Source organism: Thermobia domestica, chromosome 5 (genome assembly GCF_964235325.1).
Source record: "Thermobia domestica chromosome 5, izTheDome1.hap1.1, whole genome shotgun sequence".
NCBI lineage: Eukaryota > Metazoa > Arthropoda > Insecta > Zygentoma > Lepismatidae > Thermobia > Thermobia domestica.
In genome coordinates this window covers 168,598,978-168,612,694 of record NC_137458.1, presented here as the reverse complement: position 1 = coordinate 168,612,694, position 13,717 = coordinate 168,598,978, and positions in this window count along the sequence as shown.

Sequence of the window (13,717 nt, the reverse complement as noted above, 5' to 3'; positions counted from 1 at the left end):
TACTTCCTCCTTTTGTAAGAAATGTTGCATTCTCTAACAAGACCCCAACAATAGTCCCCCATCATTGAAGGATCCCATCGTCCCTGGTACCTTTTCTCCATTGCCATTATATCTTGGTGGAATCTTTCCCCCTGTTCGTCGCTGAGAGCACCTAGGTTAGCAGGAGAGAAGCTGAGGTGGGAGTGCAAAAAGTGGACTTTTAAAGACATCCTACAACCCAACTCTTTGTATTTCTGTATCATGTCCTGTACGATTTCTGTGTAACTCTCAGCTTTGTTATTGCCCAGAAAGTTGCGCACAACACACTTAAATGCTGTCCAGGCAGCTAGCTCAGCACTGTTTAACTTGCTGTCAAAGCTATCATCAAGCATTAATTTCCTAATTTGGGGACCAATAAACACTCCCGCTGAAATCTTAGCATCACTCAGGTTAGGGAACTTATCTCGCAAATACTTGAAACCTTCACCAGATGTGTCCATGGCTTTGACAAAGTTTTTCATAAGTCCTAACTTGATATGAAGTGGCGGTAGTAATATCTTATTAGGATCTACCAAAGGAGCGTATTTGACGTTGCATTCTCCAGGTACGTAATTCACTCTAGGTTCCCATTCCTTCACTTCATAATGTTTGTCATCAGCTCGGCTATCCCATAAACATAAAAAACATTGGTACTTCGTGTAACCGCACTGCAGTCCTAATAAAATACCAACTACCTTGAGATCACAACATATTTGCCAACAATGGTCCTTGTAATTTATAAGATTTAGCAATGTTGACATGGTGTAATAGGATTCCTTAATCTTCACTGAGTGCGCAAGTGGTATAGAAGGTTTTTTATTTCCATTATGTAAAAGGACAGCTTTAAGGCTGACCTTTGACGCGTCGATAAATAACCTCCATTCTTCTGGAACGTAAGGAATTCCTAGCTCCGCCATCAACCCATTTATATCCGTACATACGCACACATTATCTTGCATTGAGAAATAGCTTGAAAATTGAACATGCCTTTTCCTGTACACTGATATGTTCGTTTCTGCATCCAATAAGTTCCACTGCTAGAGCCTTGATCCCAGAAGTTCCGCCTCTTGTTTTGTCAGGTGCAAATCACGGACTAGGTCATTAAGTTCACATTGCCGGATGAAATGTGGCTCGCGAACACAGTCAGGGATGAACGTTGGATCCTTGGATGTACATGTTGATGTCGATGGTTCATCAAGGTCATGATCATCATCAGAGTCTTTTGGCCATATCTCTTCCCAGTTGGTAGGGGTCTCGGGAAGTGGAAGTTCATCCCCGTGCGGAATAGGTCTAATTGCGGATTTAACGTTGGGATAACTTATTGTGTATTTGCTTTTTTTTAGAATGTCCCTTAACTACTGTGAGACAAAAATAACAATCATCCAGATGGTTGGTGGGTTCTCTCCACACCATTGGTACAGCAAATTTCATGAACCTCCGTTTCCCTTTGGCCCATGCAAGTAAAGTGACGTAGCACGACGCACAAATTATGTTGGGTGCCCAAGTTTTGTCCTGATCTCCCACACGACATCCGAAATATATATAATATGCTAGTTTCACCGATGGCGTAATGGATCTACACTGTCCTTTAACTACAAACTGGCCACACACATAACAAAAACTATTTGGTGAGTTAACACACGAACACCGTCCTCTTGACGCCATTGTACTGATCACAAACTAAACTTTTGGTCTTAGTTGGGTATAATGCCGTTAAGATCAAACATGAAAGCACTCTTAGCAGCAAAGACAACTTTGAAAGTGAAGTAGTGTTAAACCACACGTCAATATAAAAATGTACAAAACTCCCTCACCAGGTGTCAAGAACACAAGAAAGAAAGAAATGCGCGGGGGGAGGGGAGAAACGATACCGTAGTGGAAAATTCAGACTGCATTAGTTCATTGTTGTCAACAATGAGTCTGTATTCCATTCTTTCTTTCTTTTGCATTCTGTTACATTTGATAACAAATATTGATAACCATTTCATGAACAAAACGAAAAACTTGGAGAATTGTATATATATGTATTAAGATATACATATACTGTACGTTTAAAAAAAAAATATACGTTGGAAGTACATTCTATTTTTATACACGTTTCTAATTTACAGAGAGCAATACAAGTGTGTTTTTGACTATTGTAAATATTCATTTTTATGTCTGTGTTTGTAGTAATAAAGCAAATCGTTTTTACCCCAACTCAGAAGATCTGAAAGCATTACTATCAGGTGCAATAAACAGTGCACACAGTATACATACAAATATATTTATTTCTCTAGAAAGAACAAAGCGATTTTTACGAAACTTTTAGGGTTTATTAAATATAAATCAAGGTATACTTAAGTATAATTTCTATGTTACTATACGTAAGGGGACAGGAGCTAGGGGAATAAAATATCTGAAAAGGGAAATTTTTAAGGGAATTTCCCGAAAATCCCTCTGTTACGGGAAAACTGTACGTGATGGAGAGAAACCGAGTGCATATTCGAATTCAGCGCAAAAAGTTCCTTTAAGATCAGGTGATTTTTCTCATGTAACAAACAAAAAGTTTAAATTTGTTAACTAGTGTAATCTATATTCACAACTGAGAGTGATTTCGTACTTATTTCAAATAACTCGAAGTTTGATGCCGTTATTATGTATTTCTAATGTAGGTCAAAAGTATTTATATAAATTGAATTTACACAAAAGACATACACAGTTGAGTCGTTTTCACTTTTCACTCAAATTATTCTAAAATATTGGGGCCGCGGTGGCTCAGTGGTGGAGCGTTCAGCTCTGGTGTTTGGGGTCCCGCGTTCGATCCCAGTCCCCGCCAAGTGAACTTTGTGGTGGACAAACACCATGTGCGTGGGTTTCCTCGGGGTTCTTCCGTTTCCTCCCACTTTCTTCTTTCCACCATTTTCATTCATTTTTCATCATCACAGTCTCCTTTAGCCTAGCCGGCATAATCGTGGGACGTAAAACTCACAAATTCAATTTCATTTCATATTCTAAAATATTAAGAGGTTTAATTATTATTATTTTAAATTTTTCTCTCTTTTTTGGTCAATATTGCAAAACATATCATCATTGACATAATAATAGCTATTCTGCCATTATTGGCAGGTCATTTGCTGCAGCTGAGAAGTTTCGATGACTGTGGTTCTCAGCTAGTCTCTTCGTCTTAACGTAACAATTTTGTCTTAATATCTTTCTTCAACTACAATCTCCTTCGCCCCCTCCCTCTAGCACGTCCCTCATTATACAGTTCCTCCTCAGCCAATGTCCTCCTCTTAATTACATCTAAAATTCTTCTTTTCTCCCCTACTGCTAATATTTCTAAAACCTTCGCATTCGTTTTCCGTTCAACCCAGCTGATTCTCTCCTTTTTTCTCCATGCCCACATTTCGAAAGTCTAATTGTTTCATCGTTTTTGCGTGATGTCCTTGTTTCTGCCCCATACAGTACATATTAGAATCAGTAAAACAAAATTTCCATATTTAATTCGGAGTTTGTTCAATACAAAGATGAGCTAATCGTGGTTGGAAAGAAAAAATCTGACGCCTTTAGAATGTAAAAATAATTTTGCTATTTATGGTATTTGTGCTGTCTTGGTTTTCTTTCATGCGTCTCACTGTCAGGGGTAGCCTCCCCAGTTTGGGAACCAGTGGAGTATTGGATCTGTTAAAACATATAAAAAATATTTCGAAATGTGATTTATCTTACAAGTAGTGAAGCGTGATCACCCATTGAAAAAAAAAGTAAAGGTCATCGCCTATGTTGTACAGTATCATCACACTTAAACGAAGGTAAAATATATTACATTTAGAAACATACATTGTATTTCCCTCACTATTGACGAATGTAGGATTTATTATCCCTTATATCCAGAGTAAAATTTACGTATGAAAATCATAGATTTCTTAAAAGCAAAATTTGCAAGACTCTTGCAAGCAAGACCAAGACTGGGTGTGCAAGACCAAGACCAAGACCAAGACTAGGTGTGCAAGACCAAGACCAAGACCAAAACCGAGGGTTCCAGTGCAAGACCAAGACCAAGATCGCATGTGCAAGACCAAGACCAAGACCAAGACCACCCGGGTCTTGGTCTTGGTCTTGCATTTGCTCATCACTAGATGTGAGTGGTCCCAGGTTCGATTCCCGGCGGGGGCTCGGTCGAAAAAGTGTAAAGCGCTTTTTCAGACCAGCCACCCTGAATGAGGTTTTCCTGAGTTTTCCTCACTTACACCAGACAAATGCCGGGGTGGTATCTAACTTACAGGTCCCAGGCCGCTTGCTTCCTTCCCCAATCCCTTTCTTCCTTCCCTTTCTCCGAATTGTGTGCTCTCCGAGGGACGTCATTCCTCAAAACGTGAAGTGTTAAATGGCCTTAGATGTCGAAAGCCCAGAATCTAAATCGTAAATTCCTTATTTTAACTTTTTGAATAACTATAATTTTTTGAATAACTATCTTCTTTTGCCTTGGAATAAGAATGTTTACTAGATACAACCAAGAATAAAAATAAGAAAATGAAATATTCGGAGAAGCAAACCACGTCAGGACCGTAGCCAGCCCAAAAATGTAGGGGATCCCGGCTGAAGTTAGGGGGGGGGCCGATCCAACCATATTATAGTTCATCACCATATTATAGTTCATTTGCAAGTCTACCGTGAAAATTTTAGAGGGCCAGCAATAACTTAGGGCCCCCCCTAGACACCCCATGGATATGGGCCTGAACCACATGCGACAAATAAAGTAAACAAGAAAATGCCCTTTATAAAAGTTCAAACATACTGGATTAACGTGTCTTAAGGCGTCCAAATTTTGATTCCAGTTTTACTTTGCAAAACAATGGCCACAACATATATCTCTCCATCTTTCATGGTACACGTTTCGTAGGACCATCTTTTACAAACTGTGCATTGTAACCAATCTCCCTCACCTGCATTGAGCGACCAGAATTTACTATAATGTTCACATTCTTCATCATCGTCATCATCAGTAGGATCACTTAAACTATCACTATCTTCGTTCAGGCCACTCACTGACTCTTTGGATTCACTTTCTTCTTTGTAGTCCTGTAATGTTTTTTCTTTGGCTGTTTCGATTGGATATTCTATGGCTGGCGTTGGAAGGCTAAACGTTTTCTAACTCCCTGCGAGAAAGAGGTAAAGGCCCGATGTGATGAAGTAGAGGCTTCGCTGACACTCGGTATAAAATAATACGTCCGGTCTAATGTAACTTACAATTAAGTTATTCTTTTTCACTTCTATTTCACATCACATACGTATCAACCTATTTAGGAATATTCCATATTAAGATCCTGCTAGTATTCCATATTAGGAAAATTGCCCTTTTGGATAGTTCTCATCCTATACACGCTTACGTGATTCTCTCAGTGCTGAATCTTTATGCCTTTATGGTACACTATATATGTAATCTAAATATCACAGTCTCAACAATAATGCAGATCCCTTTGCGTACATTCAGAGCCTGGAAAGATACGACCGAAAAAACTCAAGTCCTTCAGAAAAATATTTTGCAACAAAAGAAAATGTTTTGTTATTGTTCAGCAGCAAACTATTCATACGCAGACTGAGGGCGAAATGGTGTACAAGTTTACGTAGAGTCCACTCGGTGGCAGCTCATAGTAGACAAAATAATCTGGTATTTCGTATTAAGAACGTATTCCATATATGGCGCACCCACCCTAATATCTCGCTTATGAACTTAAAAATTTGTATTTCCTTATAGTTTGGTATTTGCGTGTAGACCACCCAATTGCTTTAGTGCACGCTCCCATATCTGATTCTCAGTAGGAGAAAAAAAATCAGTGTTACTACATCATATGGAAAACAGAGACGAAATTGAATTAAGAGATAAGGAATTCCGGTCTAGAAAGCCTGAAACAATGGTGTTGGGAGCTGATACGCTAACCACGCATCACTCAGTTGAATGTGTGTACTTGACCTACTATGGACCTGTACCGTAGCGCCCAGTTTGTTTATTGAAGTTTAGTGTCCCTTGTTAGCATGAGGCAATATGAGACGTAGACCTAGATCTTCCAGCTCGAATCAACCCAGGATTCATGCTTAAAAGGCGTACGCGATGGTCGCTAGACAAGTGGTGATTATATACAAGGTGTTTCAAAACAACACCGACAACATTTGGGAGGTAATTCATGACACCGAGATAAGACAAAAAGTATAGACCAACCTGGGTGCATAAATGCTTCTTTACGGAGTTATAGGCTGCCGAAAACATAAAAAAAAATGAACTTTAAAGGCTCATAGCTCTAATACAACAGGACCTACCGTAGTCGGGTCAAGACTTCATTTAGGAACTAGTATGTGCCCTATCCAAATCTCCGTGTTTTAGAATCCTAAGGTACTCACGCAACAAATTTTATAAAGAGTTTAGCTACACGCATACAATTTGAAGTACTCGCCGTCACCGACTACCTCTATAAAAAAAAATGTTGCGGAAGTACCGCAAGATTCAGAAATTTGGATATTTGGATAGAGCACATACTAGTTCCTAAGTTAAATATTCACCCGACTACGCTGGGTAACAGTATTGGAGCTATGAACCTTTAAAGTTCTTTTTTTTTTTTTTCAGTTTTCGACAGCTTATAACTCCGAAAAGAATCATCTGTGCACCCAGGTTGGTCTATACTTTTTGTCATATCTTGGTATCAGGAATCACCTCCCAAACGTTGTCGGTGTTGTTTTCAAACACCCTGTATATGTAGCCTATATAGACAATATTTAATGTACATTAAATTATGTATAATATTTAATGTAATGTACATTATATATAATATTTAATGTACATTTCGCTGTTAGCATTAACATCCGCTGTTTTCAGCATAGAGATTACGTACATAACAATTGGAAGGACATATTAACATGAGACCTATGCTCGTGTTAACGTGGATTGAACCTGGAACTATATGGAAAATTACATATTATAACTCCTGACCACTTAGAAGAAGAAACTTGTTTCGGACTAACCTCTAAAACTACATGAGAGTGAAAACTTTACACACACACACACACACACACACACACACACACACACACACACACACACACACACACACACACACACACACACACACACACACACACACACACACACACACACACACACACACACACACACACACACACACACACACACACACACACACACACACACACACACACACACACACACACACACACACACACACACACACACACGTACACAATGACATGATCGTATAATCCTATTCTAATATGGCAGCAATAAATTGTCCCTATATAACATACACATCAAAACAGAAAACCCAATCAGCAGGATCCTATATATCAACTTAAAAATGGTTGAAAGTACAGTTTAATTTGGATTAAAAGAGACGATTTAATCACATTCTCTGCTTATATGAGGAATATACATGATCAACGAATAGCCACAGTAAGTTCTTTTTTTTTTTTTTTTTTTCGTTTTTCGGTTAGAAGGGGAGAAATGTTGTGGTGATATGAAATACGTTAAAAACTGTTATTAATCGTACAAATGAACATGAATAATTTGTTAGGAATGATTAAATCCGGGGAAAATCCAATTTAATTTTTCGGCTAACAACCATTTTATTATTCTGGGAAAATACATGTAAATTGGATGGAAGTTGGCTACATGGTGTTGTTATTGCGTGCCACCAATTTTCTTTCCTATATATGCATGATGATAAACAAATTACGATAGACAGACTGCTATGCATCGACAAATCTCTATTTCCAACATTTTTTCTTTTATAAATAAACATAACGGCTTGCATGATCGAATGAGCGGACTAATATGGAATTAGACTAGCGAACGCAACATCTGTATGTCAAGAGATCGAATCCCGCTTAGGGCATGAATGTCATATATAAAACTTCCCCCAGTGGCGTCATTCAGCCCAAAGAGGTTAAAATTTCTCAGGTTCATGGGATCAGATGTTAAAAATTCTTTCTTCACATTTCGATCCAGTACTTTTGATTTTTCTTTAAATTTTTCTGTTACTATTTTTAAGAATCTGGTATATTTTCTTTTCTTTCCAGCTTTTTAAAGATAAAGTTTAAACATTCTATAGTTGAGATATTACACTTTTATACAGCATCCCATCAACAATTCTGCCTATGTGCAAATCAGTTCGTTTCTCTAACATGTCTTTAGTTTCCTGTCATAACCACAAAATCGTTTGCGTTGTGCTGACAATCCTAGTCACTGTTATTAGTATCATTAGAATAAATAGGGAATAATATACAAATACATAATAATGAAATCATATAGTAATTAGTGTTCAACTTACTACACTAATCACAGAAATGATAATTAAATGATTTGGATGACATTATTCATTTTATTATTAGCATTATTTTAATTCTTCCCTTAGCCTACAGGGCAGAATCGAAATACTTTATTCACAGATACAATTTTAAATAAACACTAGCTGAACTTGCGCTCTCTACACAGCGCATTATTCACATATGACCGTGAATCTCCTTGTCATTCCTCACAACATCTGTACGTGTCTCTTTACAGAAACAAGTGAAGGACGGCTTAATAAAAATCCGCAAGGGGTATCAGAAAGGGGAGATTTTTTAAAATTATTTTTTTTCAGTATATCGTACTGTTTGCAAGATTTGAACCTATTTCCGGTTGGAGTTTCTAATTCATGTATTATCATCGTTTTCTTTCTTCTTGCATGCAGCATGTAACAAGCAAATACATTACACAATTAATTACAATATCAGTGATATAGGTGTTCATTGTGCAAAATACTCCAAACAATAAAGATTCTTCTTAGATTGGAGAAATGTTATCCTTCGTTTTTCATATTCACTTGGCCATGAAACAAACGCCAGGGAGGTATACTAAGCCCGTATACAAATGTATGATGTTGGAATGTATAACTCGTAGGATACGATGCTTTTTAAAATTTCAATACTTCCAGTGCATTCCTAAATATGTAATAAATAAATAACGGCCATTTTTAAATATTCAATTAGAACTGAATAATCTACACAAAATTTACAATCGATCAGTGAAAATGACATCTTTCTAGAGCTTGTAGTTTCCGAGATGTCATTATCAAAAGAATTGGCCACAAACATATAAACGTCTACAAACATATAAACGTTTCTTGACCACAAACATATAAACCTAGTATTTTGATATATAGATATATATATGTACAATAGTTTGTTGAAAAATACGCGTAATTTCTAAACTATTATACAAAATACTAACTGCCATTACTCCTTGTAACATAGTGATAACAGAGCTAGTAATAGTAATACACTGTGGATCAAATCTTCATTATAAATATGTACTACATTTACTGAAAGCTTAACCTCAAATTAAAGTTTAACGGTTTTGTTCTACGTATTTTTTTCCCTAGATAGCTATTACTGACTTTCTTTCTTTCTTTACTTTGTCGAAAATTTGACTAAGACCAAGCCTGAAATTTGGTTTCGATAACTCAAGAATCAAAGGTCTGTACAGGAGAATATTTCAGATCTGTATTAAACAAGTCAAGATTTCACCTGCATCCCCGCTAAGTTACGGCAATATTGAATGAGTTATTTAGATGTTGAATATATACCTCAGATGAGAGAGGTTGAATATATACCTCTCTAAGCCCAAACCTCAAATTTAATAGCCCACAACTCGGGAACCAAAGGTTTACACACGAGAATATTTCACACGCGTACTAAGCACATCAAGATCTACCTTTAATGCCAAGTTTGAGCAAAATTGAGTTAGTTTTGTAGGTTGCGTACGATATGTGTGTCGTTGTGGCTTTATAAAAGAAAAATCGAAGGAAAGACGAAAAATTATTATTATTACTATTAATAATAATAAAGGAGAAAGAGCACTTCGGTAAAAAAAAAAAAATGCGAAAAGATGTAATTAATTATTACTGTATTGGACTCATCACTTCGATTAGCTGAACAAATCAACTCCTAATCACCCTTTTCACATTTTTTTTTTTTTTTTTAGCTTGCATACTACTATATATTTTTCTTATAAGCGTTTATTATTGTGTTATATCTTCCTGACAGAGTCCATACAAAAATCGCTTACAGTCAGATCAACTAAAATATAGAAGAATCCACATTATTAAAATTTCATTACTGAAAGAGGGCATAACCGCTTGCAAGAGACACAGGTTTCCCAAGTCCCCTAAATCGCCATGATTTTATCAAAACCCGCTGCTCGCAGATCGACATAGGACCTTAAAAGGGAAACTCATGTTACTTAAAAAAGGTTTTACGAAAACGGTTTATTATGTTTATCCATTTCAATTTAGCTATTAATTTACAACAAACTTAATTCTTAAAAAAAATGAATGTGAACATCAGACTGACACACTTTTAAAAAAGGAGAGAGAGAGAGAGAGAGAGAGAGAGAGAGAGAGATAAAGAGAGAGAAACAATACTGAAGCTTATGAGCTACAGGTTGCCTCTTATCAAGATCGCCGATTCCTCAACTTCCTGTTGCATGTTAGCTAACTACAAACTTTCGTCTCAAGAGTATGAAGGACTCGAGCTGAAAAAAGGTCAGTTTGACCTTAACATGGCGTCCACTTCAGTGAGCAGAGAAATTCAATGCAGGCTTTCTCTCTTTCTCTCTCTCTCTTTTTGTATGTGTGTCTGTCTCTCTGTGTGTGAGTGATCGATTGATGTTGGAAAACGATTGCAAGGAGCAGTGGGGGTTGTTGAAGATGGTAGAATAACGTAGTAGAAGAGGGTGGTAGTGGGGCTGCAAAGACGTTGTAAGTAGTATTGATCGGTTGTATTCGCCACTGGAATATTGGTAATGGACCATCTTGCCCCACTGAACCAACTTAGCCGATGTTCCCCTACAAACTACCTGCCTGCCTATTTTACCATCGTCATCCAGCAATTTGGTCTCTCTTTGTGTTTGTACGTGTTGCCGCTGCCTGGAGGGGAGAGGAAGAGAACGTGTATTGGAGAGGGGAGTTAAGAACCTGAGTAAAGGGAACTCAGCTCTCCCTTTGATATGTCTAGTAAAGTCCCTAAGGCTTGCAAGACTCTCAAATGTTCTTCTCCCTATTTTGTTCCAACTTACTTTGATTTCTTTCTTTATTATCATTATTACTATTTACTTTCCGTTGTATTTTCTCTTCTTTTCTATCCTAATGAAATATTCTTGGTTTTAGGATAGTAAAGTTTTTTTTCTTTCGTTACTGTTTTCAACCAGAGGTGATATAAATTTAGATAAAGCGAACATAAAAAATGAGGAAAATTATGAAGTATATCCGATAGAAAAGTTTAATTTCAACCATAAAGCAATCTCGATCATTATTATTTCAACCACTACACACATAATACGAGGGGTCGTCGATCAACTGGAAGACTTTTTGAATAGGGTAAGAGCACTATAATAACACATGGGCTGAAAAGTCCCGGGCCTAACAAAGAAAACACCGTTTTTTTGGTTCAAAATTAGATTTATTCATCAACGTAATCTCCATGAAGAGCAACGCAATCAGTCCAGCGCCGCTCTAACATTTCAATACCACTTTTGTAGAACGATTTATCTTTTGCCTCAAAATAGACCTCAGTTGCAGCGATAACCTCTTCATTCGTGCGAAATTTCTTACCGGCGAGCATTTTTTTCAGGTCTGCGAACAGCCAGTAGTCGCTGGGAGCCAAATCTGGCGAATACGGTGGATGTGGGAGCAATTCGAAGTTCAATTCATGTAGTTTTGCCATTGTTTTGATTGACTTGTGACACGGTGTGTTGTCTTGATGATACAAAAGTTTTTTCTTTGCCATATGCGGTCGTTTCTTTTCAATTTCGGCCTTCAAACGCTCCAATAACGCTATATAATAGTCACTGTTAATGGTATGTCCTTTCTCAAGATAGTCGATGAATATTACACCACGCACATCCCAAAATACCGAGGCCATAACCTTGCCAGCCGATTGTTGTGCTTTCGGGCGCTTTGGACGAGGTTCACCAGTTGCTGTCCACTCAGATGCCGATCGTTTTGATTCCGGAGTGAAGTGATGGATCCATGTTTCATCCATGGTCACATATCGACGCAAAAAGTCTGGTTTGTTACGTTTAAACATGGCCAAACACTGCTCAGAAGCATCAACACGTTCTTGTTTTTGGTCAACAGTGAGCAAACGCGGCACCCACTTTGAACAGAGCTTTCTCATAGTCAAATGCTCATGCAATATAAAGCCAACACGTTCTTTTGATATCTTTACGATGTCAGCTAACTCACGCACCTTCACTTTTCGATCATTCAAAACAAGTTTGTGGATTTTTTTTATGTTTTCTGATGTTACTGCCTCATTTGGACGTCCACTGCGTTCTGCATCATCGGTGTCTCTACGACCACGTTTGAAGTCAGCAAACCAACGTTTTATTGTTGTTTCTGATGGAGCGGAATCCCCATAACACTTTTCAAGCCATTGCTTCGCTTGAACGGTATTTTTTCCCATCAAGAAGCAGTGTAAAATTAAAACACGAAATTGTTTTTGATCCATTGTTTTGAAACTAACACAAGTAGGGTCACTCTTAGCACAATAACTCACAGACGAATGAATAGAATATCATGAAATTCTCACAGCTGTCTTGTGAAGGTTAATATTCACTGAAAACAAGGTGACTGCAATACAACTAGCGCCATCTATGTGTTAGGCCCGGGACTTTTCAGCCCATGTGTTATCTAGGGACGTAATCGCAAAAGAATAAAGTGGTGAAGCGCTTCGGAAGGAATTTTGTAGAGTCGTAGCATCTATGGCAATCTCACTTTTTCTGGGTAAAGACAATGTACACTCACGTCCAAAATTATTGTGGCATGTTTATAAATGTGTTGTTGTAGGAATATAATTTGATAACGAATTCGCCCGGTATTTCTTCCAATGTTAATATGTATATAATTGGCAAAGACATGCATGTGACAAATTTCATGTCAAAAGAGCAGTAAGTTAAATAAGAACAATAAAACAAAAATAAAACTTTCTTGTCCATTTAGCAACATTTTGTTTTACTCATTCTAATTTTCGTATTTACAATTCTTTTAATATGAAATTTACCACAAACATACATTTCCCGATTATACACATAGTATCGGTATTAAAAGGACCCTGTAAAATCATTATCAAATTATTTCTTACAAAAAGACAGTTATAGACGTGCGACAATCATTTTGGACATGACTGTACATAATACGAGGGTGGATTGGAAAGTTCGTGGCCTAACTAGGAAGGAAGCAATTATTTTATGTTTGTATACATTAGCTGGTAGTCATATCTGTTGGTAGTCACTGTGTAAAATTTTATTTCTCTGTTGTTTCAGGTGAGGACTTTATAAGACGCTAAGTTGGTGGAAGTAACGGAACTTTGTGACATAGAGGAAATCGACCATCGAGCTGTTATTAAGTACCTGCATAAAAAGGGCTTAACACCACAGGAACTTCATATGGATATAGTAGAGACACTAGAAGACTCCGTGCCCTCGTATTCCATGCTGAAAAAGTGGGTAGCTGAATTTAAGCGTGGCAGAAATGGCATTGAAGATATTCCCGCTATGGCAGGCCTTCAATGTCAACCGGTACAGAAAATGTCAATAAAATTTGTGACCTGATTGTGAAGGTTATGGCTTCATTTTTGGGAGGGGGGGGGTGCTAGGGGTATTACCCTGATT